At 39.1% G+C, this 26,316-nt stretch overlaps 1 protein-coding gene and 2 long non-coding RNA genes across 4 annotated transcripts in view; all 3 read left to right on the forward strand.

Annotated features, from left to right (window-relative positions):
* Positions 1-26,316, forward strand: part of LOC110368435 (deoxynucleoside triphosphate triphosphohydrolase SAMHD1-like) — a 122,534-nt gene that overhangs the window by 89,631 nt on the left and 6,587 nt on the right. The gene's annotated exons all lie outside the window — the stretch shown is intronic.
* LOC118563574 lies at positions 3,619-5,015 on the forward strand. 2 transcript variants are annotated; one of them, XR_004931275.1, is made up of 3 exons: positions 3,619-4,274; positions 4,377-4,529; positions 4,611-4,828. It is a non-coding gene; the product is annotated as an uncharacterized LOC118563574 (long non-coding RNA). The 2 variants fall into 2 exon arrangements; XR_004931274.1 differs by lacking the exon at positions 3,619-4,274 and adding an exon at positions 4,996-5,015 and having other exon boundaries at positions 4,336-4,529; positions 4,611-4,817.
* On the forward strand, positions 9,915-10,364 carry LOC118563585. Its single transcript, XR_004931282.1, has 2 exons — positions 9,915-10,116; positions 10,295-10,364. It is a non-coding gene; the product is annotated as an uncharacterized LOC118563585 (long non-coding RNA).

Below are 26,316 nucleotides of genomic sequence, written 5' to 3' on the forward strand. Positions count from 1 at the left end.
CCGTTGCGCATCAAAATCAAATCCAACACGCCCTGCTTTATATTTAATAAGGATGACTGCACTCACCAGAGACGTCTTGATGGTAGTCGTGCCTCATACCTTATTTGATTGATCTTACTTAAGATGACAGCGTTGGATGGCTGGATAGCTCCTTCCTTTGTTATGCAGGTGAGCTAGGACGGTGCGACATGACGTGCGCCCAACTTTTCCAGGTGAGTTGTCCTCTTCATCCAAAAAGGTCGCGGTTTTTACTTTGTGTAGCGACTATCAACCACCTTTTTGTCGCTTCTGGGTGCGGGGAATCTGGAATTTAACGCGCTTACAAAATGATGTTAAAACCAGGAGATAAGGTATGGGCGTTCCCATTTATTGAAGTCAGTTTGTATATGAACAAACAAGCTGAGTGCATGGCGGTCTTTACAAGTGAGATGGACAGGTAATTATGGAGAGTGTGGATATAACAGAATGTAACCAGTGGACGCAGGCTATTGTGTGCCAAAGAAAGCGGTAAAAACCGTATGACCTCCCGTCACCCAAATCCTTTCTGCCCTCTCACGTCGCACCTATAAAGCCTTCCCCTCCACACCGCCACCAGTGGTAGAGCAGAATATAGGTCAGTGTGTCAACCTAAACAAAACACCGCCACCCAAAACAAATAAACCAGAAACAAACCATACCTAAACACCAACAACTATAAATGGCTCCTACACCTGGGTTGTCAGCATTTAGGAGAACTAATAAATCCGGCCAGATTTCTAGAAAGAAGAGCAGCACCATCCAAAGTAGGATGGATGCCGTCTCTCCGGATCAGACCAGGTTTTCCCCAGAAAGTTCTCCAGTTATCAATGTAGCCCACGTCGTTTTCAGGACACCACCTAGACAACCAGCGGTTGAATGATGACATGCGGCTAAACATGTCATCACTGGTCAGATCAGGCAGGGGACCAGAGAAAATTACGGAGTCCGACATTGCTTTAGCAAACTCACACACCGAAGCAACACCAACTTTAGTGACCTCCGATCGGCGTGACCGGGTGTCATTACCGCCAGCGTGAATAACAATCTTACTGTATTTACGCTTATCCCTTAGCCAGCAGTTTTAGGTAAGTTTCTATGTCGCCCGTTCTGGCCCCTGGCAGGCATTTAACTATGGTCCCTGGTGTCTTTAGTGCCACGTTTCTGACTATTGAGCTCCCAATAATCAGGGCCGGCTTCTCAGCGGGTGTGTCGCTGAGTGGGGAAAATTTGTTAGAAATGCAGATGGGTTGGTGGTGAACTGGGGGCTGAAATCTAGAGCTATGCTTCCTACGAACTGTCACCCAGCCGGCCTGCTTACCCGGCTGCTCGGGTGCTTCTGGAGGACCACTAAGTGAACTAATGCTAGGTCTATGTGGCTCCGCGCTAGCAGAGGGGCGGCTATCAGCTGGTCTTTCCATAGCACGGAGCCGGGACTCTAATTCTGACACCCTCGCCTCCAAAGCTACAAAAACACTACATTTATTACAAGTACCATTATCACTAAAGGAGGCAGAGGAATAGCTAAACATCTGACACAGAGAGCAGGAGATAAGGGGAGACTTAGTCAGAGACGGAGAAGCTGAAGTAATAGTAGGAGAGGAAGCCATTGTGGAGCTAAAGCTAGGCTAGGCTAAAGCTAGGCTAGCGCCCTTCTACCACGCCAGAGCCATAGAGATAAAAAGAGTCGCGACACTCCCATTGGACTGCGTTGTACGCTGTTTGCCGCCTACTTCCGGGGTATGCAGCCTCGCATAGTTCCAAAAAGCCATTCTATGGCGTTGGACATCATTCACTTCCATTGCTGACTGTCGAGTAACTTCTGAGGTAAGTTGATTAAATAGCTACCTGTTTTGAATTGTCAACTGTCTATATTGTATCATAGGCCATTTATGATGCTTATACTGACCTTTTGTTGTATGAACACAGCGTAATTATATATATATTTTATATCTTGGTAGACGACCGATTGCCTGCTAGTTTGTTAGCTTGACTTGCCTTCTGTGAAGGTAACGTTATATCCAGGGGTAAATTGATTACATAGCTACCTATTTTGAACTGTCAACTGTCTATATTTTATCAGAGGTCCTTTATGATGCACATACTGATCTTTATTTGTATGTACACAGCGTAATTATATATATGTTTTACATAGCTCTCAACTCTCACGCATTGACCGTGTGACACACGCATTTCACTAACTTCACACGCTCACACGCAACACATGGCATTTCACACGCAAACATGGCATTTCTCACGCATAAAAATCACAAAGCCCATCTGGGCTGCGGACGACAAAACTCCGCCTTCTGCTGAGCTGTTTCGGCTTCTTTCACAGCTTGTGGCCATCAGTAATTCCTGCGGCAGTTCGTGTTAACAGAGCAGCAGGAAGAGTGATCAGAGTTATGAATAATTTTAGTCTTAACAGTGGTGAAAGTGAGCCGGTAAGGTCCTGTACCGCGTACACAGGAGGAGGAGGGGGGGCGGGGGGGGGGGGGGGGGGCGGAGCTGCTGCGAGATGACCGGTTCATTCAGAACCAGTCATGGCTGCACGCTGATCATAAAAACAGTTCTGCTAACCAGTTTAAAACGCTACTTGGTCTGTTTATAAGTTTCGTTTTTATTAATTTTGCATTTTTTAACTACATGCACCGTATTTCTGTGCCTCCGCGCTTGCTCCTCTCCCCCCTCCTTTCCCTCGGAGCAGGTGCTTTCTGGGCGTCAGAGCGCACTGACGAGAGCAATAGAGATTTGTCTGGTCAGCGCGGCGACTGACTGAGAAACCTGTCACTGTGAAAGGTGATGAGAATGTTATAAACTGTAACAGTCTAGAAGTGCATTGAGCTGAAAGGAGGGACACATCAGCAGCAGGATCGTGCGTAAAGACGCAGAGGGAACCTCTGTGTGCTTCAGTGTTGCTGCTGAGGGGATCATAAAGGCTTGATGAAACTCAGCCTGATTCACCAATCAGGTTATAGATTTACAATGATAAACAACCCATAGATGAATGTGTAACAGTATAATAATTCGGTCAATAATTAAAATCTACTTAATTTTATTCAGTATTATTTGACCAATTGTGTATTATTTATGTCTTAATCCATTAACTGAACAATAAAGTATTAATACGTCTCTTTCTCTTTTTAACAAAAGTAATACATGTCTACTTCATTGTCTGGTGGGATAAAAATGAGATGCAGTTGACTCCACCGGCTCTTCCAGGGTCCGGTTAGCCCCGCCCCCAAACAAGCCCCGCCCCCAAATTAGCATAATCTCACTCCTAACTTTTGATAAAAGTTGAGAGGTCTGGTTTTATCTTGGTAAACCACCGATTGCCTGCTAGTTTGTTAGCTTGACTTCGCCCTCTGTAAAGGTAGCACTAACTTATATCCAGGCGTAAATTGATTAAATAGCTACCTCTTTTGAATTGTCAACTCTGTATATTATATAAATAGGCCCTCTATGGTGCATATGCTTATATTTATTTGTATGTGCACAGTGCAATTTATAAATATATTCTTAACTTGGTAGACAACCGGTTTTCAGTCATTGCCTGCTACTTTTATCTCGATTTTGCCAGCTGTGAAGAAGGTATCACTACACCAGAAATTACGAAGTTCATTAGTGAATCTCTGACATCTTTTATTAAGTAAGTTATTGATGTTAGATTACTAGGATCATCAAGGTTGACTAGGACGTTTTTTTAGGTTGTATCTGCTGAACCTGGCGGTGTTAGCCAGTCAGCTGAGTACTGTGTATCTGATGCTAGTAGAAATAAGGTTTGTTTAATTGCACCCTTGAAAGGGCTGTTTAGTTGGATTGCATGTAGGAATACAAATTATTCCACACAAAAAATTATCATAAGCCATAATGAGGTTTAAAATGTTTATTACTCAGACAGTAGTGTGACTAATTTGTTCCCCAAACACTGCTGCTGCAGGTGGCTGCTGCTGGAGGCGATGACTGCTTGAGCTGGCTGATGTTGGCGAAGGATGGTGATGGCGGCTGCTGCTTGTGACGGCTGCTGATAATGTTGGCCTCTGCTGGTGCTGCCCATGGCTGCTGGTGGCGACTGCTGACTGCTGGAATAAGAGGAGACTGGAGGCTGTGGAGACTGCGGACGGTGTGCCGGGAATGGAGTGGCTGAGTACATCCATGGCAACCAGTAAGGTGTTCGTCAGTGGCCTAGATGGTATGACTTTAGGTGAGGAGGTCTGCTGTGTGGAAATCGCCTTCTTGGTCTGACTCTTGCTGCCAAGGTACCCCTTATTACGGCTGTTTGCCTTTCTCTCAGCTCCGATGCCCTTTTAATGGATCCTTAACCTCAGCCTGATATATGTTGAAAGGATTTTTTTTTTCAGCTCATGGCATGAGGGAAGGTTGCTGTCCAGACTCATGGCCTCTCTTTCCAGCTGTTCCACTACGTTGGAGGATTCCATAAGGAAATCACTCGTCTTGGAACGGAAGAGCTGCTCCACGTGCTGCAGGAGAGTGAAAAGCTCATCGCATGGCCGGTATAATGCACCCCTTTTAAATTCCTTTAACTGTAGTAAAACAGCTTTCTCACTTGTTGTGTTGGTTACTTTTTCAACAAGTGCACATTGGCATTCCTCACAGAGCGAGAAGCTGATGACCCTCTTCGCTATGTATCCTTCCAGGTGGTAGAGGACACAAGACTCGGTCTTTGTGAGGTCAGGTGGTGATGGATCTACCAGCTGCTCCACTCTCACAACCTCAGAAGCACTGCAGTTGCTGTTCTTGTTGTCCAAGAAGTCCGCCAAGTGGTCTGATGCATCATCCAGGTAACTGCCAGTATGCGTGGTCGAGAGGAACTGCCCTACAGTGACAGCCCGTAGTGCATAGTGGAACTCCACAGGTGTCGGGACTGAGTTCCTCTGACGTATGCAAGAAAAAGTATTTTTGTAGGCAGTCCAGAATGAACTGGCTTGAATGAACATATTTGTGCCCCTGTCTCAACAGATCTTGCTGGACCAGCAGTATCGCTGTTGTGGCCATCACAGGTTTCAGTGGGGCGCCCCCCCCCCCCCCAAAAAAAATGGTTACGATACCTGTTCTTAACGCCTGTTTACACATTTGTTGTTCTTGTTCACACATACTGTACGTATGTTTGTTGATATTATTCATGCTTGTTCCCATTTTTTTTGTTCCATACTGTTCATTTTTATCTTATGCCAGGTACCTTTATTATTAATGTTGTCCTTCCTTTCAGCCCTGATGCACTCTGAAGCCTGATGTATGTGGAGGATTTTTTTTAAATGTATTTATAATATTCCTCCCTGTTCCTTCACTTTGTTCTTGTTTTTCCAGTTAGATACACACACATCTTGTTGTCTCACTCAGTATTTTTTATTAAACAATATTTGAATCATTCATCCAAGCTTAATGAATTATTATTTAATATATTTGATTCTTTGTGCATGGCTTAGTATTAAAATTATCATTGTTGTGTGGCCAACTCGTGCCTCATCAGAAAAAGTGGGTGTAAATGCTGAATGGACTGTTCTTTCTCAAAAAAGCAAAAAGCAACAACGGAGTCCAATGGGAGTGTTGCCTGTCACTGTTCTCCATCACTCTCTCTGCAGCTAACCTTACTCTTACTCTGTGCATTAATCCAGAGACGTAGAGAAAAATCTTAATAGCTCTGCACTTGCCTATAGACCCAAACAGATAAGCATAATGCTTTTGATAATATGTGAATGGCTTAATATTAAAATTATATTCTTAGTCTTAACATGATCATGTTTCACGTTGTGGTCTGGGGGTGACCACTTATCAGAAGTGAGCTAGCTGCTAGGCGAATGCTGAATGGACCACGGCAGACCTAGCGCTACCACCAAGGTAAGCTAATGGCTGAATGGGAATTTATAAGCAAAATCACAGTAATCAATAATACAGCCCAGTCACCAAAAAATGAAAATCATGAGACATCTGTCATCACATGAATGATATGGAAAAGAAAAGTTAAGTTAGAGCCGTTCTAGCCTGTTCTCCTGTCTATACGAACATGAACATAAGCTCCCCCCCCCCAAAAAAAAATGTAAAACGTATCTAAGTAATATATAGCTTTTTGTTGTCACCCTGCCTCTCAAAATGGAAAAATGACATTAACAAATATGTAATCATGCAATAACAGCTGAAAAAGTAGTAGGGTGTATGTTTATATATATATTTACCGTTAAATAACGCAATCGCAGCTGTCTGTCCCATAGAAGAACATGACAGCCAGCGTATGTTTTGGAACTATAGCGGTCTACACGAACCACGTGACTGCCCTGGCGGTGACATCAAAGAGTGTCGCAACTCTTTCTATCTCTATGGCGCTGTACCACGCCAAGAGAGCAAACCGTGAAACACGAGGAGTTCCCAAGCGTGATGTGCAGCAACAGAAAATGTTTTAAAAGTGCTTATGTATTAGAAACAGATGTTACAGCAAAGAGATTAAAGATAAAAGCGAGAGAATCTGGAGCAACAAACCGTTGCTCACGCAGTGAAAACAGGAAGTGATACAATACGCCTTACCGCAAACAGGAAGTGACGTCAGCCAAGCAATGCCTTAGGAGCTATAAAGCATCTTAAGGCATTGATAAAGGCATCAGTTGTCGTGTCTTCCAACATCTTTAGATGAATTGCTTTGGAACTCGGACATGTAAACAAGAGGCTATACCACTTACATACTTTGCAACCTTGTTTGGTATAAAAGGGGCCAAAGCAGTCAATGTCACAAAAAGTGAATAGAGGTGTGGGCTCAATCTGGTTGGTCGGTAGATCTGCCATTCTCTGTTGTGTGAGCTCTCCTGCACCATACGCATTGTCTTATGTATTGAGCTTTCTTACTTTCTTAGGTGATGTTCACACAGCAACAAGTTGGATGCTGAGCATTGAGGGTCAAGTGGTTGTGATTACACACTAGAATATTGTGGCTGGACTGGCAGCAGATTTTGCATGCTACTACATTTTCAACCTGGTCTACCAAACAGCAGTTGTGTGTAAGGCAAGGCAAGGCAAATTTATTTGTATAGCACATTTCAGTACAGAGACAATGCAAAGTGCTTTACATGATTCAAATACATGGGGCCACTAGAATATTGTGGCTGGACTGGCAGCAAATTTTGCATGCTACTACATTTTCAACCTGGTCTACCAAACAGCAGCGTTTGCACATCACAGCAGCATCTGAATACGGATCAGAAGATTGTAGGTTTGACTCCTGGCTGGCTTGGATTTTTCAGCAAGTGGTGGCCTAGTGGTTAAAGCATTGTTCTTGGGTCCTGGAGGTTCTGAGTTCAACTCCCCCAGACTGCCACTCTGGGTCCCTGAGCAAGATCCTTAACCCCAGACTGCTCTCCAGGCACCACACAGTGGCAGCCCACTGCTCCCCAAGGGGATGGGTTAAATGCAGAAATAAATTTCTGCACCGTGGGATCAATAAAGTTCAATTACTATTATTATTATTATTATTAAACAAGGCGGCAAGCACACTGGAATTAATCCAAAAGTTTGTGCTTGAAGGTGATGCTAGTAGAATATTATTTTGTTAAATTTTTCATTATACCATTTGGTCGGTGTTATTTTTATTTAACTCTCTGCATTTCCATTTTATTGCAATTCAAAACCACTTTCTGCTTCAGTTTCATCCGCTTATACAAACATTTATATTTATATTTTCCGTCTTATAAGCTGTTTTGTCCATATACAACTTTTATTGCACTTCTCTCTGTCCTGGTTGAGGGATCCCTCCTTTTTCCCTGGTAAAAGGTTTTCCAGGAGTTTTTCATCAGTCATTGTGAGGGTCTAAGGGCAGAGGATGTTGTTATGATGCTATGTAAAGCATTTCTTCCTTTGAGAAAACTTTGTAAAAATGGGCTATACTCATAAAATGCCTTGCCTTGCCTTGCACATCTGCAATCAAAGCAAATATTGTTTTTGCAGTTTTGCACATTTGGAACTGAGGCACTGGAACTGAGATGAGCTTATCTCCACAAGTTGATTCTACTGTTGGTTCTACTGTCTCTTGTAAACAATGTATTTCAATAGGTGTGTTTTCTCTTATTTTGTGACTTCAGATGCTTCACTGGGATCATCCCAACATCTGGCGCCAAGACAATCAAGTGGATCGATCCAAGAAGCAGGAATGTAAACGAGAAGACGAACAACGGGGTCAGGCCTCATGTTTCTGCCCTTCTCGAACAATTAATGGACTTTGAATGGCTTTGAGCCTGTCCCAAATTGGGCAATGGGACCCTGGATTTTATGATCAAAAGTAGTTCCAAAATATGTAAGTTTTTACATATTACACATGGTTGACTGTGTTATTACACATTACAGTATCATAGGTTACTGTACAATAAGTGGTTGCAACAGTTTTGCTCAGTCTGTATGCCTATTTGAGGTTGTTTAAAATGTAGATGTGTTGAAGTCACCTTAACTTCAATACATTTCACTGTATTGAATCCTAATAAAAGGGTTTTGTTTGTGCAGCACTTACTCTTGTTTTATTTAACAGCAGAAAATAATCTAATGTTGTGCTGATATATTTAGGATTATCAGCAATCACAGTGCTTAATATGCTAAATAAATATAAACTATAAAAACATTCAGTAATTAAATGTATTATCAAAACACAGCTATTTACTGTCAAATTTAGTTGCCAGGTAACACATGTAATTTGTATGGAATACAAGACAATGTTGTGAACTAAAAATAGAATTAATGGTTGTTTGTAATATAAAATAACACATAACTAATTTATATATAGCAATAATCTGTAAAGAGCATCCAATAATGTACTGTAATAATTTGTTACAGTAATGGACAACAGCTTTACATCACTTTTGACAACATTTTTGCCTGTTATTTACTGTAAATTCTACAGGAAATTGGTTACAGTGAAGAGCTTTGTTGTTTGGGAGTTGTGTGTAAGGCAAGGCAAGGCAAATTTATTTGTATAGCACATTTCATTACAGAGACAATGCAAAGTGCTTTACATGATTCAAATACATGGGGGGAGAACTGAATAAAAGCAAGCAGGAATAAAATGTAGAAACAAAATAGAACATGGAAAAATAGAAACTAAAAGCAAACATTAAAAACAGTTAGACTACAAATTAAACTAATAATGTTTCAGTAAAAACAGTTTAACTAGAACACTCAAAGGCAATCCTTAACAAATATGTTTTTAATCTTGATTTAAAGGAACTCAGGCTTTCAGCACTCTTACAGTTTTTATGAAGTTTGTTCCAGAGAAGTGGAGCATAGAAACAAATGCTGCTTCTCCGTGTTTGGTTCTGGTTCTGGGTATGCAGAGCAGGCTGGAGCCAGACGACCTGAGTTGTCTGGATGGTTGATACACTGATAACAAGTCTGTGATGTATTTAGGTTTTAAGCCATTCAGGGGTTTATAGACTAACAGAAGCATTTAAAGTCTATTCTCTGAGATACAGGGAGCCAGTGTAAGGACTTTAGAACTGGGGTGACGTGCTCTACTTTCTAAGTCTTAGTGAGGATGCCGTGTGCTTTAAAGGACAAGGGCATGTTGCCAGTTCCTTCAGAGTTGTCAGTTCCTTCAGAGTCTGAGGAACAGAGTCTGAAGGATATCCAGTTCCTTGAGAGTCTGAAGGAACTGGATATCCTCTTGGCATGTCTTACTGTCACCTTGTTTTGTGTCAGCAAAATCAGACTCAAGTACTTTAATAATAGCAGAAGAGGTTAATGCAGGAACTTCTTTAACACACATGGTGATATAAACCAGTCACATTCCTAGCTCTAACAACCTGAGGCGTCCCTCCTACGATGCTTCAACCCAAATCAATTAAATTCCTTTAACTGTAGTAAAACAGCTTTCTCACTTGTTGTGTTGGTTACTTTTTCAACAAGTGCACATTGGCATTCCTCACAGAGCGAGAAGCTGATGACCCTCTTCGCTATGTATCCTTCCAGGTGGTAGAGGACACAAGACTCGGTCTTTGTGAGGTCAGGTGGTGATGGATCTACCAGCTGCTCCACTCTCACAACCTCAGAAGCACTGCAGTTGCTGTTCTTGTTGTCCAAGAAGTCCGCCAAGTGGTCTGATGCATCATCCAGGTAACTGCCAGTATGCGTTGTCGAGAGGAACTGCCCTACAGTGACAGCCCGTAGTGCATAGTGGAACTCCACAGGTGTCGGGACTGAGTTCCTCTGACGTATGCAAGAAAAAGTATTTTTGTAGGCAGTCCAGAATGAACTGGCTTGAATGAACATATTTGTGCCCCTGTCTCAACAGATCTTGCTGGACCAGCAGTATCGTTGTTGTGGCCATCACAGGTTTCAGTGGAGCGCCCCCCCCCCCCCCCAAAAAAAATGGTTACGATACCTGTTCTTAACGCCTGTTTACACATTTGTTGTTCTTGTTCACACATACTGTACGTATGTTTGTTGATATTATTCATGCTTGTTCCCATTTTTTTTGTTCCATACTGTTCATTTTTATCTTATGCCAGGTACCTTTATTATTAATGTTGTCCTTCCTTTCAGCCCTGATGCACTCTGAAGCCTGATGTATGTGGAGGATTTTTTTTTAAATGTATTTATAATATTCCTCCCTGTTCCTTCACTTTGTTCTTGTTTTTCCAGTTAGATACACACACATCTTGTTGTCTCACTCAGTATTTTTTATTAAACAATATTTGAATCATTCATCCAAGCTTAATGAATTATTATTTAATATATTTGATTCTTTGTGCATGGCTTAGTATTAAAATTATCATTGTTGTGTGGCCAACTCGTGCCTCATCAGAAAAAGTGGGTGTAAATGCTGAATGGACTGTTCTTTCTCAAAAAAGCAAAAAGCAACAACGGAGTCCAATGGGAGTGTTGCCTGTCACTGTTCTCTATCACTCTCTCTGCAGCTAACCTTACTCTTACTCTGTGCATTAATCCAGAGACGTAGAGAAAAATCTTAATAGCTCTGCACTTGCCTATAGACCCAAACAGATAAGCATAATGCTTTTGATAATATGTGAATGGCTTAATATTAAAATTATATTCTTAGTCTTAACATGATCATGTTTCACGTTGTGGTCTGGGGGTGACCACTTATCAGAAGTGAGCTAGCTGCTAGGCGAATGCTGAATGGACCACGGCAGACCTAACGCTACCACGAAGGTAAGCTAATGGCTGAATCAGAATTTATAAGCAAAATCACAGTAATCAATAAAACAGCCCAGTCGCCAAAAAATGAAAATCATGAGACATCTGTCATCACATGAATGATATGGAAAAGAAAAGTTAAGTTAGAGCCGTTCTAGCCTGTTCTCCTGTCCATATGAACATGAACATAAGCCCCCCCCCCCCAAAAAAAAATGTAAAACGTATCTAAGTAATATATAGCTTTTTGTTGTCACCCTGCCTCTCAAAATGGAAAAATGACATTAACAAATATGTAATCATGCAATAACAGCTGAAAGAGTAGTAGGGTGTATGTTTATATATATATATATATTTACCGTTAAATAACGCAATCGCAGCTGTCTGTCCCATAGAAGAACATGACAGCCAGCGTATGTTTTGGAACTATAGCGGTCTACACGAACCACGTGACTGCCCTGGCGGTGACATCAAAGAGTGTCGCAACTCTTTCTATCTCTATGGCGCTGTACCACGCCAAGAGAGCAAACCGTGAAACACGAGGAGTTCCCAAGCGTGATGTGCAGCAACAGAAAATGTTTTAAAAGTGCTTATGTATTAGAAACAGATGTTACAGCAAAGAGATTAAAGATAAAAGCGAGAGAATCTGGAGCAACAAACCGTTGCTCACGCAGTGAAAACAGGAAGTGATACAATACGCCTTACCGCAAACAGGAAGTGACGTCAGCCAAGCAATGCCTTAGGAGCTATAAAGCATCTTAAGGCATTGATAAAGGCATCAATTGTCGTGTCTTCCAACATCTTTAGATGAATTGCTTTGGAACTCGGACATGTAAACAAGAGGCTATACCACTTACATACTTTGCAACCTTGTTTGGTATAAAAGGGGCCAAAGCAGTCAATGTCACAAAAAGTGAATAGAGGTGTGGGCTCAATCTGGTTGGACGGTAGATCTGCCATTCTCTGTTGTGTGAGCTCTCCTGCACCATACGCATTGTCTTATGTATTGAGCTTTCTTACTTTCTTAGGTGATGTTCACACAGCAACAAGTTGGATGCTGAGCATTGAGGGTCAAGTGGTTGTGATTCCACACTAGAATATTGTGGCTGGACTGGCAGCAAATTTTGCATGCTACTACATTTTCAACCTGGTCTACCAAACAGCAGTTGTGTGTAAGGCAAGGCAAGGCAAATTTATTTGTATAGCACATTTCAGTACAGAGACAATGCAAAGTGCTTTACATGATTCAAATACATGGGGCCACTAGAATATTGTGGCTGGACTGGCAGCAAATTTTGCATGCTACTACATTTTCAACCTGGTCTACCAAACAGCAGCGTTTGCACATCACAGCAGCATCTGAATACGGATCAGAAGATTGTAGGTTTGACTCCTGGCTGGCTTGGATTTTTCAGCAAGTGGTGGCCTAGTGGTTAAAGCATTGTCCTTGGGTCCTGGAGGTTCTGAGTTCAACTCCCCCAGACTGCCACTCTGGGTCCCTGAGCAAGATCCTTAACCCCAGACTGCTCTCCAGGCACCACACAGTGGCAGCCCACTGCTCCCCAAGGGGATGGGTTAAATGCAGAAATAAATTTCTGCACCGTGGGATCAATAAAGTTCAATTATTATTATTATTAAACAAGGCGGCAAGCACACTGGAATTAATCCAAAAGTATGTGCTTGAAGGTGATGCTAGTAGAATATTATTTTGTTAAATTTTTCATTATACCATTTGGTCGGTGTTATTTTTATTTAACTCTCTGCATTTCCATTTTATTGCAATTCAAAACCACTTTCTGCTTCAGTTTCATCCGCTTATACTAACATTTATATTTATATTTTCCGTCTTATAAACTGTTTTGTCCGTATACAACTTTTATTGCACTTCTCTCTGTCCTGGTTGAGGGATCCCTCCTTTTTCCCTGGTAAAAGGTTTTCCAGGAGTTTTTCATCAGTCATTGTGAGGGTCTAAGGGCAGAGGATGTTGTTATGATGCTATGTAAAGCATTTCTTCCTTTGAGAAAACTTTGTAAAAATGGGCTATACTCATAAAATGCCTTGCCTTGCCTTGCACATCTGCAATCAAAGCAAATATTGTTTTTGCAGTTTTGCACATTTGGAACTGAGGCACTGGAACTGAGATGAGCTTATCTCCACAAGTTGATTCTACTGTTGGTTCTACTGTCTCTTGTAAACAATGTATTTCAATAGGTGTGTTTTCTCTTATTTTGTGACTTCAGATGCTTCACTGGGATCATCCCAACATCTGGCGCCAAGACAATCAAGTGGATCGATCCAAGAAACAGGAATGTAAACGAGAAGACGAACAACGGGGTCAGGCCTCATGTTTCTGCCCTTCTCGATCAATTAATGGACTTTGAATGGCTTTGAGCCTGTCCCAAATTGGGCAATGGGACCCTGGATTTCATGATCAAAAGTAGTTCCAAAATATGTAAGTTTTTACATATTACACATGGTTGACTGTGTTATTACACATTACAGTATCATAGGTTACTGTACAATAAGTGGTTGCAACAGTTTTGCTCAGTCTGTATGCCTATTTGAGGTTGTTTAAAATGTAGATGTGTTGAAGTCACCTTAACTTCAATACATTTCACTGTATTGAATCCTAATAAAAGGGTTTTGTTTGTGCAGCACTTACTCTTGTTTTATTTAACAGCAGAAAATAATCTAATGTTGTGCTGATATATTTAGGATTATCAGCAATCACAGTGCTTAATATGCTAAATAAATATAAACTATAAAAACATTCAGTAATTAAATGTATTATCAAAACACAGCTATTTACTGTCAAATTTAGTTGCCAGGTAACACATGTAATTTGTATGGAATACAAGACAATGTTGTGAACTAAAAATAGAATTAATGGTTGTTTGTAATATAAAATAACACATAACTAATTTATATATAGCAATAATCTGTAAAGAGCATCCAATAATGTACTGTAATAATTTGTTACAGTAATGGACAACAGCTTTACATCACTTTTGACAACATTTTTGTCTGTTATTTACTGTAAATTCTACAGGAAATTGGTTACAGTGAAGAGCTTTGTTGTTTGGGAGTTGTGTGTAAGGCAAGGCAAGGCAAATTTATTTGTATAGCACATTTCAGTACAGAGACAATGCAAAGTGCTTTACATGATTCAAATACATGGGGGGAGAACTGAATAAAAGCAAGCAGGAATAAAATGTAGAAACAAAATAGAACATGGAAAAATAGAAACTAAAAGCAAACATTAAAAACAGTTAGACTACAAATTAAACTAATAATGTTTCAGTAAAAACAGTTTAACTAGAACACTCAAAGGCAATCCTTAACAAATATGTTTTTAATCTTGATTTAAAGGAACTCAGGCTTTCAGCACTCTTACAGTTTTTATGAAGTTTGTTCCAGAGAAGTGGAGCATAGAAACAAATGCTGCTTCTCCGTGTTTGGTTCTGGTTCTGGGTATGCAGAGCAGGCTGGAGCCAGACGACCTGAGTTGTCTGGATGGTTGATACACTGATAACAAGTCTGTGATGTATTTAGGTTTTAAGCCATTCAGGGGTTTATAGACTAACAGAAGCATTTAAAGTCTATTCTCTGAGATACAGGGAGCCAGTGTAAGGACTTTAGAACTGGGGTGACGTGCTCTACTTTCTAAGTCTTAGTGAGGATGCCGTGTGCTTTAAAGGACAAGGGCATGTTGCCAGTTCCTTCAGAGTTGTCAGTTCCTTCAGAGTCTGAGGAACAGAGTCTGAAGGATATCCAGTTCCTTGAGAGTCTGAAGGAACTGGATATCCTCTTGGCATGTCTTACTGTCACCTTGTTTTGTGTCAGCAAAATCAGACTCAAGTACTTTAATAATAGCAGAAGAGGTTAATGCAGGAACTTCTTTAACACACATGGTGATATAAACCAGTCACATTCCTAGCTCTAACAACCTGAGGCGCCCCTCCTACGATGCTTCAACCCAAATCAGTTCTTACAGCATAAGGTTCATTGTCACCACCAGTGATGACCTCTCTGGGAGCTAAGGCTCTGGAGCAATCATAGCCTATCAAAAGTCCAACTGCACAGTCCATCAGTGAGGCCATCTCTTCAGCTAGATTAACCAGGTGTGGCCATTTTGTTTTATCTTACATTTTTTACATGTAGGGAAATGAGCAGCTCTAGCAGTATGGAATATCTTGTGTATGCTGGTGGGAGCTCAATACTTGTGTCTGAAATAACCCTCTTATCTTGAGTACTTGTTGTACTTGTACTTGTTTCCAAAATGGAGTCTCTTTTGACCACAGTGGCAAGTTTTAGTTTGACTGGCTCTGTTGGCACTTGCAGCATTTCACACACTTCCTGATATACAAATGTGTGGGTACTCAGTGTAACTAACGGAGCATATACCAACATTTCCTCGTCAGGAGCATTCATCACTAAGATCCACACAGGAACTATCATTGCCATGCTTCAGTTCTCACCTAACTCCACCGAGCAGGATAGTGAGGGGGTGCTTTCATCAACGGGGTTATGTGCAGGAGGTTTGTCTGCAGAACAACTTTCCTGATGTAAGGAAGTTGGATCACTCTTTTTGCATATACCAAACATGGCTCTTTTTATACAGTCCTTTTATATGTGGCCCTTTTTTTAAGCATGCAAAACACAGTTTGTTTTTATACACGTACTCTTTCTAATCATCTACAGTCATTTCTGTTAGCTTTTGACTTTTGTAAATGCTGTGGTTCTTTCAACAACATATACATTTGCTTATGTTTGAATTTCGTGCTGGGAAGTCGCTTTCCTTTTGCTTGTCCTTTGATTTCACTTGCACGTTCGAGGCCTTTACATTAGTCACCCAAGTGTTAGCTTTTGTGCATTTTGTTTCTCTAAAATTTTCTGCAGGTGGCTTGAGAGCATGCAAATATGACACTTGATTACAACCCCCTAGTGCCTCTTTAGAGACGAAGGAAGAAAACTCTTGGAAGCTTGGATAGTCTTCACTCTTGTCCAGTTATCCAATCTGGAAGTTTGGTCATCATTTTCTGATTCTCCTCACAATCACTTAGAACTTGTTGACCTTTAATAAAAGGCATGGCATGACTGCATGTCTGAAGAAAATCACTATACTCTCTCAGCTTAACATCCTCTTTCCCACCTGTCTTTGGCCACCTGTTAAGTTTCTCTCTGAAGGCCCGCTGTACTACAAATGAATGCCTACATCTTGCGTTCAGCCTATCCCATGCTTGTTCATAAGCTTTCTCATCTTTGCGGTACAAACATCCTTCTAGAGTAAATTTAGCCTTACCTGAAATGTACTTTTGCAAGTAAAATAGCCTGTCTACAGGAATGGTGCATCGCCTCTCAGTAAGAGCTTTACAACTGGTGCTCCACTCTACAAACTGTAGTTCGTCACCTGAAAACACACTGGGCTCTGGAACAGGCAGTCTGGTTAGAGCTACTGACTCATGGAGTGCCTGTATAAAGGCTTCATTTCCACATAATGCTGGAACATGTTAGGTACCATACAGCCCAACCATACTTCTAGCAAAAGAAAACCTATGTGCTCATTTCCTTCACTGTTCAGGTGGTGTAACAGCCAAACAGCTCTCTCTGTTTCCATCATCTTCCCTGCTTAGGTTCAGACAATCTTACAAGGCTCAGTCTTATAGTCCTCCTCGCTACCCCTACCATTTGACACCTTGTTATGGGAGTTTTGAACAGATAACTAACTTCCCTGAGTTACTGAAGAAGGAGACCGGTGGAGTGATATAGTTCCAGCACTTTTATTGAGAATAATAATTCTTATAACATTCCTCTCTTTTTTTTTTTTTGATGATGGCATCATCAGCATCAAGACAAAACAAGATGATCCATTATATGAAAATATGAACAAAACACAGAGGAACAATTTCAGTAAACTCGTAAAGTGGGACCCAAAGGGTTCCCGTGTTGGGACCGGGCAGTGCTGGAACTTTTAGTACAAATCAACATGAATGCTTCATAGAGGTTTAACACACAAGATCAAAAGTTTAGCTTTTATCGACAATTTAGGGTTCATCTAATTAAGTAAGGCCTGTTTTAGGTACCTATGCGCACATTATTTTAATCTTACATTAGACCAGGTAAGCTAAACCTGTTTAGTAACCAAGGTCGAATCCGTCTACTCTGACCCACCCTGAATACCCTCCTACTCCTTTCTCCACTCACCCCTCCGATGGACAATAATCCACCACTCCAAACTTACAACACCAGGAGCAAAGGCAGAAGAGGTTCAGTGCGGGCAGGGGAACCCCAGAAAATTAATTAATTTTATTTTTATTATTTAGTAGCAGTACTGCAATACAATAAAATAAACAATAACATATCCGCATTTGCAGGAAAAATAAGCCCCGATAAGTAGTATTTGTAAACGAAAACTCTTGACTGTGGAATGTTCTCTGTCCATGAAATGTGGATTATGTATTCTGTGGGAGCCAGTCTGCTTTAATGCATTTAATACATACTACATTTGTAATGTATGTATTTGACCATTCTACATTGATATAAAGACTATTAGAAAACTTAATATATGATACATATAGTAAATAGTATTTAAATATATGACAAATCAAAGATCCAAAAGGCAACGAATAGGTGGGAGGCGTTGCTTTTACAAGTGTGATCTGCCCAGAGAGGGTTGGGTTTCCAGTATAAAGTCCCATAGTGACAGATACAGTAAGTAGGCAGCTACTGTTGTGAAACAGAAGATACTTGGCTGATCCTTAAAGAATATCATAGTGTATGTTTGTTGTTTTTCTCTAAATAATATAAGAAATAAAAGGGAAACATTTTTTCCTGTGTCCTTCTCGAAGAAATGTTTCGAAGTCTCACAAAGAAAGTTCATTTTATTTTCATTTCACTGTTTTGAACAATATTTTTTATTAAAATCATGTGATTCTTCATTTCAGGCTTCTTGGTGGAACCTGCAGAACCTGGAGATCATCAGGAAGTTTTGAGAAATGGCAGCACCGCAGAGCACAGCAGACAAAACAAAAACCTCCCGTCGTGACTATAAGGTGACTCCCCTAAAAGCAAACTTTTAAAGTTATACAGATAATATATGACTGTCTTTAGGATAATGTAAACAGAAAACACAAACTAAAAAGCACTTTGTTTGCAATTAACAGCACTAAAAAGGTTGTAAAGAAATGTCATAAAAAGAAATGCAATGGGTTGTAAAATAAAATAGCACTGCCCTGAAAATGTGTGGAAATGGATTTTATTTTTACTTTTTTAAAGAACAAAAATCTATTTTTTCTTTACTCTTTGCGGTTTTTAAATTGTTTTATATTTAAAACCTTAAAAAACTGCTCTCACACATTTTTATTTTTGTTTTAATTAGTTTGAAACTCTTGTTTTGTGAGTGTACCTGCATTCTGCTTTTTTAAAAGATTATTAAACCATAAAAAAGGATTAACAATGCACAGAGAGAGTAAAACCTATTTTTATCCATTAACGTTGTCATTTGGGATCTGTTTGTCCTTCTTGATTTCCCTTTTTTTTCATATATCAGGTGTTTAATGATCCCATCCACGGCCTTGTGAAGATGGATCCGCTACTCGTCAAGATCATCGACACGCCTCAGTTTCAGCGACTTAGAAACATAAAGCAGCTTGGAGGGACTTCTTATGTTTACCCTGGAGCAACCCACAGCCGCTTTGAACACAGCATTGGGTAAAATATATATTTATATCTTTTGCTTTATAGATCATCTGTTGCAATATTAGACCAAAAACTGTAATTTGGATTCATCATGTATGTAAATTAAGTTGTGTTGTTTTTGTCATTATAAAGGGTTGCTTATTTGGCTGGAGAACTTGTTCAGGCTCTGATGGAGAACCAGCGAGAACTCAAAATCACTCCTGCTGAAAAACTTTGTGTGCAGATTGCTGGACTCTGCCATGACCTGGGTGAGTTGTGCCTAAACAGAAAATGCTGAACAACATATTTCAAAATCAGAATCAAGCAGATTCTGATGTTAATATAGTTTTATTTTACTTCTTTTTATTCCTAATTAAGAAATTGTGCTTTTTTTTAATGCTAGAGAACAAAGATTTTACATTGTACGATGCAGAAGCTGCTCTGACTTTCTATTTGTATATTTACATGGTTAGTTTTTAGAAGTAATCTCTAAACTGGGAAATTAAAGGAAATTAACCAAATTGAGATTTAATCACAGTATGTTAAACCTGTTTTCAACAAATGTGTATTTAAACAAACAGCTTTTTCAACTTTAAACTCAACTACTCCCAAAGTCTTAAACGGCTTACTGTTACATTGTTGGAGACTTTTTTTCCCCATGTCTTAGGTACAGTCAGCATTGCCAAATACATGAACATAAAAAAGTAGCCAACAGTGGCAGTGCTTGCATAAATTAAACTATGAGCATACCCCTATGTCTGCTCCTAAACTATTTAAATTACATCAAGTATAACGTTTTGGGAGTAATAAACATTTATTGCTGTCATGCTGATAGTACTCAATGTGGTCTTCTTATTCTCAGCAGCAAAGGTAGCCTATATCAGTGCATTTGCCTAAAATCAGTATAAAACTTGTTTAGGGCACCGATGAAAGGTAAATTATCTTATCTGGTGCTCATGTAGCCTCTTTTTCTGATGCTGCTCCTGGCAACTGCTGATGTGGCCCCATACCAGAAACCACCACTGACAGCTAATAATGTTACCAGATTAGAATAAACCCTTTAAAATATCTATTATTATCAAGTTGGAACAAATTACAAATTCTTAGTGACTGTTTTCCTCCCATTTCAGGACATGGACCATTTTCACATTTGTACGATGGGAAATTTGTACATGAAATAGAGGATAAATGGAAGGTAAGAATTATCTTCATTTTTTTCTGTTTCTCACCAACCTTCACTCTTTGCATTCTTATAGTGGTATGAGTGCAGTCATAGTTCTTATGACATGATAAAATCGGCTTCTCGCTGCAAATGAGAGCCACAGTTTAGTGGACTGTATCTGAACAGCATATAGAGGAGCTCAGGTATGACTTATAGGCCTGTCGATCAGCTCCCTCTGAAAAACTATTGTTGCAAACGACAAGTGACGCACGGTTCCTTCTAGTTTCCCACTGGGACCAGTTCAAAAATAATTGCTCTGGGGAATCTGATCAATCCATCCATTTTCTAACACGCTTATCCCTGTTGGGGTCGCGAAGGGGGCTGGTGCCGATCTCCAGCTGTCAACAGGCGAGAGGCATGGTACACCTTGGAGAGGTCGCCAGTCTATCGCAGGGGGAATCTGATCCAATAAGCTAATATCATCATCATTATGTAGCAGGAAGTCAGTAGGACCTCTGAAAACACACAACCTCTACATTCTTCCATTGATAATGTCCTCCAGTAATGCCAAGGCTGCCATCGTTTCACAAATCTGCACACTTTTACGCAAGTATTTATTTGTGATGGTCTCCACCTTAGGAATCATCACACCTGACTTGTTAGGATTTAATCTTCTGATTCATCACCATTTTATTCTCAGTGAGAATGAAAGGGCTCCTTAGACTGATTTACACATGACAAGAACAGAGAAACATTTAGTTCATATCTGATTGAGGTTCAACTCAATCAGATGTAAACTAAATATTTCAGCTACAGAACTTAATTGAATTGCAGAATTCCCTTCTTCTAGCAGTTGTTATACCTATATATATTATGCAGGATCTGAGCACAGATCTGCTTTCTGCCAAACATGAGTAAAAAAATACACATTTACAACAATTTTCTATTAATTCTGATTAAAGATATCCTCATTAATTAATAGTTTCATTTTTAATATGTGTCAGTCCCTGTTTTGATATCAAATGATTTTATGCATCTTGTAGCATGAGACTGCCTCCTTAGACATGTTTGACCACCTGGTGAAGGTCAATAAGTTGGAGGTTGACATAAAAGCAGCAGGCCTCGAGTATGAAGAAGATGATGATCCAGGGAAGAAGATCAAGAAGCCAAAGCTAGAACTGCCCAAGGACCAGGGCAAGAAACCGGACCAGCTCAACAACCTGGACTTTATAAAGAAACTAATCAAACCAGAATATGCAAAAGAAAAATACAAGGTACCAATCTGTCCTGTTAAAATGTGTCTATAGAATTGGGTTTAATTGGTTCATAAATGTAACAAAGTAACACTATCTACTAACCTTTCTTTGGTTTTCATAGTAACTCTTTCTCCATTATAGCACAATTTTATTAGACTGCAGCAAGAATTTGTACTAAACCTTTGATTATATTTGTTGAAGTATCAACAACAAATTGTCTTTTAATAAGGAGGAATTCATATTGAAAGTGAAAGCAATGATAATTAAACTCAGTCTAATAAAATATTAATTTTAATTAGTTTATTCCACAAGAAAAGCCCTTTAAATTTTAGAACACTGCTTTTAGAAAAAGAGAACCAAACTTTTTTTGTATTTCTGCACTGAAAACATGATATCAGAAACTTATATCAGACAATTTGTGTTAATAATAACGCATAATAGTTTGCAGTTTTAGTATGGTAAAAATGTTAAGCAAATTTTACAAAATTTCCCCACCTCTATATAGCTCGCCGAAGGTCATGATGAGGACAAGTCCTTCCTCTATGAAATCGTGGCCAATAAAAGGAACGAAATCGATGTGGATAAGTGGGATTATTTTGCCAGGTGAAGCTTAGTTTCAAGAATTTTGTTCCAATTCCCTCTTTCAAACTCTTCATAAATGACAATAATTTATCTTTTTACATATTTTCCTCTGCTATATCTCAGAGACTGCCATTATTTGGGTATAAAGAACGGCTTTGACTATCGCCGCTTAATATTATGCGCCAGGGTGTGTGAGGTGGAAGGGAGGACGGAGATCTGTTTCAGAGACAAGGTTTGATTTGGTTACTCAATTTTTCACTTTTTGTGGACTTTAAAAAATGTGTCCACTTCGAAGATTGTTCACCAGATTTAATGTTACTTTTCGACAGGAAGTGTTCAATCTGTACGACATGTTCTACACGAGGTTCTGTCTGCACAAAAGAGCCTACCAGCACAAAGTGACAAATGCCGTAGAGTGGATGTAAGTCACTCATCACACTGCAGCAGCACAGCAGCTGTAGTTTATGCTTTAACATGAGATATTGTGGTGGGATGATCAAAAAATTACTAAACTGGTCTTTGTTTTTCTAGGATCACAGATGCCTTTTTGAAAGCATATAAACATATTAAGATCAGAGCCTCTGGAGGGAAAATGTTGAATCTGTACGAAGCTAAAGATGACATGGAGGCCTACACCAAGCTGACAGGTTAGTAATAAACAGGACATTCAAATGACTTTAGAGAAAAATGATTTTCTGATTACAACTTAACTTAAAGCACTTGTAAACGTGTTAGTTTAAATAAAAATGTACTACATTGTAGTAGTAGTAGGGGGATGTAGTTTGCAGTAAAAATACTATTTAGTGCACAAATACTTGTCAGGGTTTTTTCTAGGATTTTTTAAAACTTTTCTTGTGCTCAAAATCCTTTTAACAATTTCATTGTTTTATGATTGAATTATAAATTATTTTTTATTTTATTTTTTTGCCCATCATCATTTTTTGTAATCAGATTTTATACATCATTAATCTTTTATAACACTTAAAATTGGGATTTCATCAGTGGCCATTCAGATATTCTTCTGTTTTTACTCTACACAAGAACATCCTTATTGGCAGGGGCGGTTCTAGACAGGGGCCAACAGGGGCCCATGCCCCTGTAGAAATGGCCCTGGCCCCTGTTATGGCCCCTGTACTAAAAGCATGATGTTAAATAAACTTCTCATAATTATTTGCAATGGCAAAGAAACCATAACTGATTGGTCACTTTGACCAATATTATTTTTTACCTATACAGCTTTACTCCAAAAAGAATTTAAAACTTAAGATGTTTCACATTTAGCTTTAGCCGTATTGAGCAGGGGGCAAAGTTTTCAACTGCTAGATCAGGGGTCTGAAACCTGCAGTTCCAGAGCCACAAGTGACTCACTTAATATTATTACACAGTTAAATATTGCCGTTTTATTGTTTTTAATTTTTTTTGTTATGTGCCCCTGTGAAAAAACACTGGCCCCACCTTGGCCCCCCTGGTAAATTTGTTCTAGAACCGCCCCTGCTTATTGGCTTATCACTTTAATACAAACATGACAAAATATACAATTATTTAAACCTTTTTAAAATTTGGAACCTATTTATTTTGTAAGTAGAAGGGAATACTACAACTAATCTTAAGTTAGATGGATATTCATCTAATAGTTAATTATGTTGTTGCTGGACTAACAAAATAGATTTTTATCCCACTGGCAGATAGCTTTGAAATTATTAACTCATATTCCTCACCATATTTTACCCTAAATTTTTTTGCCTGTTTTAGTTCGGCTGAAAAGATGTATTTGATCACAAAGATGAATGGATGCAGCTCAAAGCATAATCACCCTAAAGGTTACAACATAACTGTAACATAACATAGCAGGTGCTTGCTTTTCATGTTACTTGTTTTTCTTTAAGTTTTTTTTTTCTGTACATCGTAAGCTGGTGTCTTTCTCATAGGTAATGTCACCATGGTAACACATTGTGACAATAAAGGATTCTTAATTCTTAAACAGAAATGATGTGTGCGTAATGTAAAAAGTGAAAAAATTTAAAGCGTAAAGTAGTATTGTCTGCATTTTCTCTTTACAACTTCAAAACATGTATAAACTGAAAAAGATTTGTTTTTCCTATGAATCATTGAGTTTTACACTATTTATTTGTATAACCAATGTTTTTGGGGAGCTACTTTACATCTGTACTGCAAAGGAGCCGTCCAACTTATGGCACTTGTGAACGGTTATTTCACCCTACAACATTTGGACCACATTCCACACTTCCTCTGGTTTTAGTTTTACTTCAGAAACTGGATATTTGTCCAGGAATTGGGCTGATCACTTCATAACATTAATTCTGTTTGTCTGGAATTAAGATCATGTTTAATTATTGGTGTGTTCAGGGTCAGCATTTCCTCTTTGACATAATGCAGCATGACCAGCTCAAATGGTAAACTGATCAGTAATTCATGAAAAGTGATAAATAGGTTCAACATAACAACATTATTAATAACTCCATAGGATGATTTCTAAGTTACCACGGAGTACCGAGGCTTAAATTCAGTGTTTGGGACTCTTCCAATAAAGTGGCTGCTGCCCCTATACCCAGAAGAACCATCTCACTTTGTCCATAAAATGTTACATAACGTCTTCTTAAGGCATTTAATATGTTTTTGGGTAAATGTTATCCTCTTGAGTTCTTCTTATTTTTCAACATTGGGACTTTAGAGGTGGCTGCTTGCTGAAAGCTTGGTGTTTTCTAATAGTAACTCTAGGTGGTCTTTGGTCACCCTGGAGCCAAGCAGTGGTACTTTTGGCTATTATTTGATATATTTTAATTGTACTTTCCTGTTTACTTGTACATTTGTTTAGTTCTGGTTTCTATTTTAGAAAATTTCAGATAATTTGAGAACATTTATCCTCAGCCATCTCCTATTAGCTCTTTAAAATACACTGTTCCTCTGACCAACATTTGGAGCTGCTTACTTTTCCCAGGTTTTAGGAGAAAAATGCTCCATAACCAGCATGTGCAGCATTAGCTTCGTTGTAAAGAAAAGCTTCATGCTGAACATCTGTCTTGTTTTTCCTTTTTACAAAATCAATGACATCATGCTTTGAACAACATTATTTTTAACACGACTATTCCAATTAATGATTCAGTTACACAGCAATATGCACATCATGAAAAGGACTTTCTCCTACTCTAGAACACCTGCTGCTAAATTAGTTGTCATATTTATCTATTTATAATTACATCAATCTTTTGGATTAATCTATATTTATTTATTGTAAATGTTTACGCTTAAGTGACTAAATACTTCAAGGATTTTGTGTTTTAATTTAGCTTTGTTCTTTTCCTGGTTTTCCGGTTTCCCTGTAGATGATGTATTTGAACAGATACTGAACCACCCTGATGTCTCAGAGGACTCTAATCCTGATGTCTCAGGGAACCAACCTGATGTCTCGGGGACCAACCTGATGTCTCGGGGCCTTCAAAAGGAACCGCAATTTAATCCTAAACGCTTGAAGGACCTTAAACAGGCAAAGGATTTACTGGCCAGAATACATCGCCGCAACCTCTACAAGTGTGTAGGGGAATTTCACACCACAAATTTAGAAATAACAACGGTAAGCATTTGTTTTTCTACAAAATCTACAACTACAAAGATTTGTGTTAACACAAACAAATCCACAGTAAGTTTAGTAGATCCATGCTTAAAAAAGATTTAATGAAACGGACAATAAAAGGTAAATAAATTAGGTCAATGGGAAACAATAGTGGTAAAGTTTTATTCAGGCATTTCTTAAATCTATATTTTTTTAAGAAACTTACCTGAGCGTATCTTGAATCTTGTAATGAGACACAGTTACAGTCAAGTTAAAATACTATGGCGACCCATGAGGATGAGACCAAGAGAAGACATGCTTCAGCTTTGTTTGCACTTCAGCTGTTGCTCAAGGAATATCTGCTAGAGCAGGGATTCCCAAAGTGGTGCGCGAGCTGCCACTAGGGGGTGTGTGAGGCGCGAAAACTGTAATGGCGTTTGACTGTGTTTCCCCCCCCACACACACACACACACACACAATAAAGATGTGTAAATAAGCACTTCTTTTGTAAAGCTTAAAAACTGTAAATTTAATCAATAAATAAAAATGTATTCTTACCACTCACTTAGTTGTTCCTTCAGCCCGTCTTAGCACCATGGGGAGCAGAGCTTTTTCTCGTTCTGCGCCCACACTGTGGAATTCTCTCCCCCCTGACATCTGCAATACAGTCTTTACCCTTGTTCAAATCAAAACTCAAAAACCACATGTTCAAGATTGCCTTTTCATTATGATTTTATATTACTTTCATGTGTGTAGTTTGTGTTGTTTCTTTTAATTATGACGACATTGCTTTTACCATTTATTGTTTTTATTTGTACAGTGACCTTGAGTGTTTTGAAAGGCGCTTGGATTAAAATTTATTATTATTATTATTATTATTATTATTATTATTATTATTATTATTATTATTA

Source organism: Fundulus heteroclitus, chromosome 1 (genome assembly GCF_011125445.2).
Source record: "Fundulus heteroclitus isolate FHET01 chromosome 1, MU-UCD_Fhet_4.1, whole genome shotgun sequence".
Lineage (NCBI taxonomy): Eukaryota > Metazoa > Chordata > Actinopteri > Cyprinodontiformes > Fundulidae > Fundulus > Fundulus heteroclitus.